The sequence below is a fragment of the Mesocricetus auratus genome, unplaced genomic scaffold, assembly GCF_017639785.1.
Source record: "Mesocricetus auratus isolate SY011 unplaced genomic scaffold, BCM_Maur_2.0 Super-Scaffold_6730, whole genome shotgun sequence".
In the NCBI taxonomy this organism is placed as follows: domain Eukaryota; kingdom Metazoa; phylum Chordata; class Mammalia; order Rodentia; family Cricetidae; genus Mesocricetus; species Mesocricetus auratus.
Window position 1 is genome coordinate 49,020,581 of NW_024429184.1, and position 8,623 is coordinate 49,029,203.

An 8,623-nucleotide genomic window follows, 5' to 3' on the forward strand; every position below is an offset into this window, starting at 1 on the left:
AGGTCACATGGAAAAGAGACTCACAAATTAAGAAGCATTTTAGTTCATCCTCAGGATGAGAGTAGAGCTGAATATATTGCTGACTCACAAATAGAAACTGCCAAAAATCATTGCATTTCCTTCATCTGTTCTGCCATTTCTGTTTTGTCTGTTCCGGTGGTTCGTGATGCATCCTGTCCTGTCTGTGTGGTAAACTATTCCAAGAATATTATGAAGCACTTTATGGAAGAATCCATTGGATGGTTTCAAATTCCATAATGGCAGTCTTGGAAGGGATCTTATTTAGTGTTGTTTCTACAATATTCTCACCTTTTACTGTAGCATTAGGAACCTAAATGCTTGTTCTTAGAATACATTTATTGTAAGTTCCAAAGGAAAGTGACATGCTTTGGGGGATATGCTCAATTTTTTATCTCCTTCATACAAGTCTTTAGTGTTTAACTTTCTTTCTCTAGAAAAAAGTACATATTTATTTATTGTGTCTGAATGCTTGTGTGTATGTGTGTGTGATTGTGTATATGTGTGCATGTGTGTGACAAGGGCCTGTGTACACATGCCAAAATTCTTATGAGGAGATTAGAGGATATCCTCTATGGGCTAGTCGTCTCTTCCATCATGTGTGCTCTAAAGATCAAATTTGTGTTATGAGGCTTGGTTACAATGCTTTAACAGGTGAACTATTTCATTGGCTATGATCAGAGGTTTTGTTTACGGTCATTGCTTTTGTGGACCATGATCCATATTTTAGACTCATAAATCCCAGGCTGCTTTATTAAGTCTACCTCATCAGTTTTATCTAGTTAATTAGAGCACCTTTGCATATTCTTTTTTTAAAACATCTATAAATCTTTCCTAGTTTGGTATTTGATTACACAATTTAATATTATTATTATTTTCATGTTTATATGAATTTTTATTTAAATTATTAACAATCTTATTTTACATATCAATCCCAGTTCTCTCTCCCTCTCAATCCCCTATGCTTCCCACTAGCCCCCACAACCCAATCCTCATCCACTCCCCAGGGAGGGTGATTCCTTCCATGGGGGATCATCAAAGTCATTCACATCATTTTGGGCAAAGCCTTGCCTGAGTATCTAGGCTGAGAGAGTATCCCTGGTTCCACAACTGGATTCCAAGAATACAGCTCACTGTTTTACTGTGGGTCTCTACTTCTGCTTCCATCAGCTACTGCATGAGGACACTGGAAGGGCATTTAAGGTAGTCATGAATCTCATTATTGGGGAAGGGCATTTAAGGTAGCCTCTCCACTCTTGCTTAGATTCTTTGTTGGGGTCATCCTTGTGATCTCTGGATAATTCCCTGGAAGCAGATTTCTCTCTAAACCTATAATGACTCCCTCCTTTAAGGTATCTCTTTTCTTGTTCTCTTCTATTCTTCCCCCCAACTCAATCTGCCTGATCCCTCAAGTTCTCCTCCCCCCCCCTTCACTTTCTCCTATCTACTTCCCCACTCCCCCCCATGCTCCCAATTTACTTAGGAGCTTTTGTCCCTTTCCCATTTTCTGGGGTATTCCTTGTTTTCTAGCTTCTCTGGAGGTGTGGATTGTATGCTGGTAATCCTTTTCACTATGTCTAGAATCCATATTTAAGTGAGTACATACCATGTTTGTCTTTCTGTGACTGAGTTACCTCAGTTAGGATGGTTTCTTCTAGTTACATCCATTTGCCTGTGAATTTCAGAATTCCACTGTTTCTTTTTTCTGCTCAGTAGTACTCCATTATGTAAACATTTTCTTTATCCATTCCTCAGTTGAGGTGCATCTATGTTACTTCCAGGTTCCGGCTATTACAAACAATGCTGCTATGAACATAATTGAACAGATGTCCTTTTCTTATGAATCTGCCTCCTTGGATATATGCCTAAGAGTGGAATTGCTGGATGTTGAGGTAGACTGATTCCCATTTTTCTGGGAAACCACCATACTGATACCTGAAGTGGCTGTTCAAGTTTGCACTCCCATCAGCAATGGAGGAGTGTTCCCCTTTCTCCATATCCTCACGAGCATAAATGGTCCTTGGTGTTTTTTTATTTTATTTTAGCCATTCTGACAGGTGTAAGATGGTATTTCAGAGTTGTTTTGATTTGCATTTCCCTAATGGCTAGGAATGTTGAGCAATTTCTTAAGTGTCTTTTATCCACTTGAGATTTATCTATTGAGAATTCTCTATTTACTTCTGTACCCCACTTTTTAATTGGATTATTTGGTGTTTTGGAGACTAGCTTTGTGTGTTTTTTGTATATTTTATAAATCAGCCCTCTGTCAGATGTGTGGTTGGTAAAGATCTTTTCCCATTCTGTGGGCTGCCATTTTGTCTTGTTGACTGTGTCCTTTTCCTTTCAGAAGCTTCTCAGTTTCAGGAGGTCCCATTTATTAATTGTCAATCTCAGTGTCTATGCTATTGGAATTATGCTCAAGAAGTGGTCTCCTGTACTAATTTGTTCAAAGGTACCTCTCGCTTTCTCTTCTAAGGGGTTCAGTGTGACTGCATTTATGTTGAGGTCTTTGATCTATTTGGGCTTAAGTTTTGTGCATGGCAATAGATATAGATCTATCTTCAGTCTTCTACATGTCAGCATCCAGTTATACCAGCAACATTTGGGGAAGATACTTTCTTTTTGCCATTGTATAATTTTAGCTTCTTTGTAAAAAATCAGGTGTTTGTATTAGTATCAGAGGTTTCAATTTGAGTCCCTTGTTCTAACAGTCGGTTTTTGTGCCAACAGTAAGATTTTTTTTTCTATAGCTCTATAATAGAGGTTGAAGTCAGGGATAGTGATGCCTTCAGAAGTTCCTTTTTGTACAGGGTTATTTTGGCTATCCTGTGTTTTGTGTTTTTCCATGTAAAGTTGAGTATTGTTCTTTCAAGGTCTGTGAAGAATTGTGCTGGGATTTTGAGGGGATTGCATTGAATCTGTAGATTGCTTTGGGCAAGATTGCTGTTTTAGTATGTTGATCCTACCTATCCAAGGGCTTGGGATATCTTTCCATTTGCTGGTGTCGTCTTTAATTTCTTTCTTTAAAGACTCAAATTTTTGACATACAGGTCTTTCACTTGTGTAGTTAGAGTTACCCCAAGGTATGTTAAGTTGTTTGTGGCTATTTTAAAGAGTGATATTTCTCTGATTTCTTTCTTAGTCTGTCTATCATCTACTATAGTAAGGCTACTGATTTTTCTTTTTAGTTAATCTTGTATCCTGCCACTTTGCTGAAGGTGTTTATCAACTGTAGGAGTTCCCTTGAAGAAGTTTTTGGGTCACTTATGTAAACTATCATATCATCTGCAAACAATGAAAGTTTGAGTTGTTCCTTTCCAATTTCTGTCCCCTTGATGTCCTTTTGTTGTTTTATTCCTCTAGCTAGAATTTCAAGTACAATATTTAAGAGATACAGAGAGAGTGAACATTTTTTACTTGTTCCTGATTTAAGAGGAATTGCATTGAGTTTCTCTCTATTTAGTTTTATGTTGGCTGTTGGTTTGCTGTATATTGTTTTTATTATGTTTAGGTTTGTTCCTGTTAGCCCTAGTCTCTCTAAGACTTTTATGACAAAGGGGCGCTAGATTTTATCAAAGGCTTTTTCAGCATCTAGTGAGATGATCATGTGGTTTTTCTAATTCAGTTTGAATATGGTGGATTACACTGATGGGTTTTCATATGGAGAACCATCCTTGCATATCTGAGATGAAGCCTATTTGATCATAGTGGATGGCTTTTCTGATGTATTCTAGGATTCGATTTGCTAGCATTTCATCGAGTATTTTTGCATCGATATTCATAAGGGATATTGGTTTATAGTTTTCTATCTTCGTTAGGTTTTGTGTGGTTTGTGTACTTATGTGATTGTAGCCTCATAAAAAGAGCTTGGTAATGATCCTTCTGCTTCTATTGTGTGGAAGACTTTGAGGATTATTGGTATTGGCTGGTGTTTGAATTTCTGGTAGAATACTGCACTGAAACCATGTAGACCTGGGATTTTTTTTTTGTTGGAAGACTTTTGATGACTGCTTCTGTTTCATTAGTGGTTATAGGCTGTTTAAATTGCTTATTTGTTCTTGCTTTAATTTTGGTAAGTGATATCTATCCAGAAAATTGTTCATTTCTTTAGATCTTTGAATTTTGAGAAGTACAGATTTTCAATGTGTGACCTGATGATTCTCTGGATTTCCTCAGTGTATGTTGTTATGTCCCCCTTTTTATTTCTCATTTTGTTAATTTTCATGGTCTTTCTTGCTTTTTGGTTAGTTTGGATAAAGGTTTGTCTATCTTATCGATTTTCTCAAAGACCAACTCTTTGTTTCATTGATTCATTCTATTGTTTCCTTGTTTCTACTTTATTGATTTCATTCATCAGTTTGATTATTTCCTGGCATTCACTCCTCCTGGGTAATTTTTCTTCTTTTTGTTCTAGACATTTCTGTTGTGCTGTTAATTCTCTAGAGTGACTATTCTCCAGTCTCTTCATGTGGGAACTTAGTGCTATGAACTTTCCTCTTAGTACTGTTTTCAAAGTTTGGGTATGTTGTGTCATCATTTTCATTGAATTCTAGGAAGTTTTAATTTCTTTTTTATTTATTCCTTGACTCAGGTATGCTGAAATTGTGTATTGTTCAATTTCCATGAATTTGTAGGGTTTCTACAATTTGTGTTGCTGTTGCATTCTAACTTTAAAACATGATGATCTGATAATATATAGGGGTTTTTCCAATTTTTTTATCTGTTGAGGTTTGCTTTGTTGTCAAATATGTGGTCGATTTTAGAGAAGGCTCCATGTGACATTAAGAAGAAGGTATATTCTTTGTGTTTGGATGGAATGCTCTATAGATGTCTGTTAAACCTAACTGGGTCATAACCTCTGTTAGTTCCTTTGTTCTTTGTTAAGTTTCTGTCTGGTGTTCCTGTCTAGTGGTGAGAATGGGGTGTTGGAATCTCCCAGAATAAGTGTGTTAGGTTTTATGTATGATCTCAATTTTAGTAATGTTTCTTTTACTAACATGAGCGTCTTTGTATTTGGTGCATAGATGTTTAGAATTAAGACTTCATCATCCTGATGGATATTTCCAGTGAAGAATATTAAATGACCTTCTTCATCTATTTTCATTGATCTGGGGAACAAGCGTGGGCATGTCCAGGGTGGCTGTATGCAAGCCTGAGGATTTCATGGCTGATGAGGCACTTGGAAAAAACCTAGGAACTGCTTTAGACTTGGATCTCAGTGTTGGGGTGGCTGTGAGATCCTGGATGAAGAAGCACCCCACTGAGGTTGTTGTTGCTCAACAGATCCTTTGACTGTGATAGCCTTGCTTTGCAGATTCTCAGAATTGTATTGGTCAAGAAAAAGCATGATGGCAGTGCAGCCAGAGGCAGGAAGCAGCATCAGAGTACCATGGTGGCCAGGACCTGGAAGTATCAACAGCAGTGGCTTCCAGAAACTGTTATAAGAATTCTTTCTCAGACCATTCCATGGGTTTGTATTTTTATCTGAGAAAGAGAGAGAGAGAGAGAGAGAGAGAGAGAGAGAGAGAGAGAGAGAGAGAGAGAGAGAGAGAGAGAGAGAATGGCTCAGGAGCTGCCCATGCCAGGGAAGCACTGAACAGAGAGAGGATTCAGTGCTGTTCCTGTTAGCATTGACAGTAGCAGCTTCCAGAAACTTTCTTAAGTCCTTCTTGATGTGGAAGTTTGAATTCCCACCAGCAATGGAGGAGTGTTTCCCTTACTCTACATCCTTTCCAGTATAAGATTTCATTAGTGTTTTTGATCTTAGCCATTCTGATAGGTATAAGGTGGTATCTCTGTGTTATTTTGATTTGTATTCCCATGATGGCGAAACATGTTGAGCAATTCTTTAAGTGCCTTTGGGCCATTTAAAGTTCATCTGTTGAGAATTCTCTATCTTGATCTATTTCATTCTTTAATTATATTATTTGCTGTTTTGGTGTCTATTTTCTTGAGTTCTTTATATATTTTTGGAAATCAGCCCTCTATCAGATGTGGGGTTGGTGAAGAACTTTTACCATTTTGTAGGCTGCAATTTTGTCTTGTTTCCTGTATCGTTTACCTTATAGAAGCTTTTCAGTTTCAGGAGGTCTCATTTTTTTAATTGTTCATCTCAGTGTCTGTGCTATTGGAGTTATATTTGCCATGTGCCTGTGCTAATGCTTTCAAGGGTACTTCCCACTTTGTCTTCTAAGAGGTTCAGTATGACTGGATTTATGCTGAGATCTTTGATCCATTTGGACTTAAGTTTTGTGCATGGTGATAGATATGCATCTATCTGCATGTTTCTACAGATCAGCATCCAGTTATGCTGGTACCATTTGTTAAAGATGCATTCTTTTTCCACTTTATAGTTTTACTTTCAGGTTTCATAGATGTGTGGATTGCTATCTGGCTCTTCTATTGATTCCATTGGTCTACCTGTCTATTTTTGTGCCAAAACCAGCTGTTTGGAAACCCACAGAAACAGTTGACCTGAAGAAGTGGAAGTTTGCTGACACTGGACTGACAGTTGCAGAACCTGTATAGGACCAATCTAGGTCCCATGAACATAGATTTCAGTTGGGAGACTCGGGCAATCTATGGAGTAGCTAGCAGTAGAATCAGTATTTATCCCTAGTGTATGAACTGGCATTTTGGAGTTCTTTCCCTATGAATCAATAACTTTCTCAGTTTAGATACATGATTGAGGGTTTTAGTCCTGCCACAAATGATGTGCCAGATTTTGCTGATTCCCCATTTGAAGTCTCCTCCTCTCTGAGGAGTAGATTGGGCTGGGATGGGGACATGGTGGGGGGAATGAAAAGGGAGGAGGGAGAAGAATCTGGGATTGGTATGAATAATAAGATTATTTTTTAATAAGTCCTCTTGGAAAGAACACCTGTGTCCCAGCCAGCATCCAGTGCCATTCTCTGCATGACTCTAATGATACAGATTGGAGGAAGAGATGTATAGACATCAGCACAAGAATACACTCAACAACATAAAGAGCAATATGAAACCACCAGGAATTAGTGGTTCTACAACAGCAAAACCTGAACATCCCAACACAGATGAAGTAGAAGAAAATGACTCAAAAGAACTTTATAAAGGTGTATGAAGCCCTTAAAGAGAAAATGAAAAACTCCCTTAAGGAAATGGAGGAAAAGACAAACAAAAATTGGAAGAAATTATTAATATAAACTATCCAGGAAATGTGGAACACCATGAGAAGACCAAACCTAAGAATAATAGGAATAGAGGAAGGAAAAGAAGACCAGATCTAAGACACAGAAAATGTTCAATATTGTTAGTGACCAATCACATTTGTTCTTTCAGGAATTGCTGGCCAAGAGCTGTCCACTATATGTTTGTTAATGACTTATACTGATTATCAACTTGACTTGATACAGAATCATATAGGAGATAATCTTCTGGGTGTATTTGTGAAGAATTCTGCAGCTTAGGTTATTGCTTGGGCAAGACCATGAATGATCATTTCATTAATTACTTGCAGTGGGGAAACCACCTCTAATGGCATTTGATAATATTTCCTTGGATACTAGACTGAAAAAGCAGAAAGATGTACAGGAACTTTTATCACTCTATTCTTTCCGCCTGCAGACATGAAGTGATCAGGTTCTTTAAGCTACTGCTACCTTGACATTCCCAACAGAATGGATGGAATTTTCATCAGTAGCCAAAGTAAACCTTTTCATGCTTAAAATTGTTTACTAGGGTATTTTATCACATCATCAATGAAAGCAACTAAAATATTATGGTTTGAGAAAGGATTGGTGACAAAGTTACAGTAATCAGAGACAGAAAAGAATGGAGAAAGTGAACTATTAATACATATTGGTATCTCAGAGTTGTTTTGATTTGCATTTCCATGATGACTAAGGATGTTGAGTACTTTCTTAAGAGTCTATCAGCCATTTTAGACTCCTCTATTGAGAATTCTTTATTTACTTCTGTACCACACTTTTTATTTTGAAACTTTGGTGTTTTGGAGGATGTAGAGAAAGGGGAACACTCCTCCACTGCTAGTGGGAGTGCTAACTTGTACAGCCACTTTGGAAATCGGTATAGAATTTCCTCAGGAAATGGGAAGCAGTCTACCACAAGATCCAGCAATTCCCCTCTTAGGCATATACCCAAAAGATGTGAATTTCTACAACAAGGACATCTGTTCCACTATATTCATAGTAGGGGAGGGGCATGGGAATTGGGTCAGGCATTGGGGGTTTTGGTGGGCTGCAAGGGAGAGGGAACTGTGATTGACATGTTAAGAAAGCTTGTTTCTAATTTAAATAAAAATGGAGAAAATAGGATGTGTTGGAGGAAGTAGAGGGGCCACTCTATTTCACTTAGTTTCCCAACACATTCTGATAGCTAATGGATGGCAGCTGGTGGATACTCTAGACTATGTTCTTGATCCTGTGGCTAAGGTTGAGGGGCAGATTCACACTGTACACACACTGTAGTAGTCCATAGGGGCAAGTTGGCCGAGTATATAAGAAATTTTCATGGCTGTGCAACTAGAATTTAAACTGTTGGTTATTTAATACTGACCTTGATGAGACTGTTTACATTATGGAATGTCACAGGCACTAAAAATTAATAT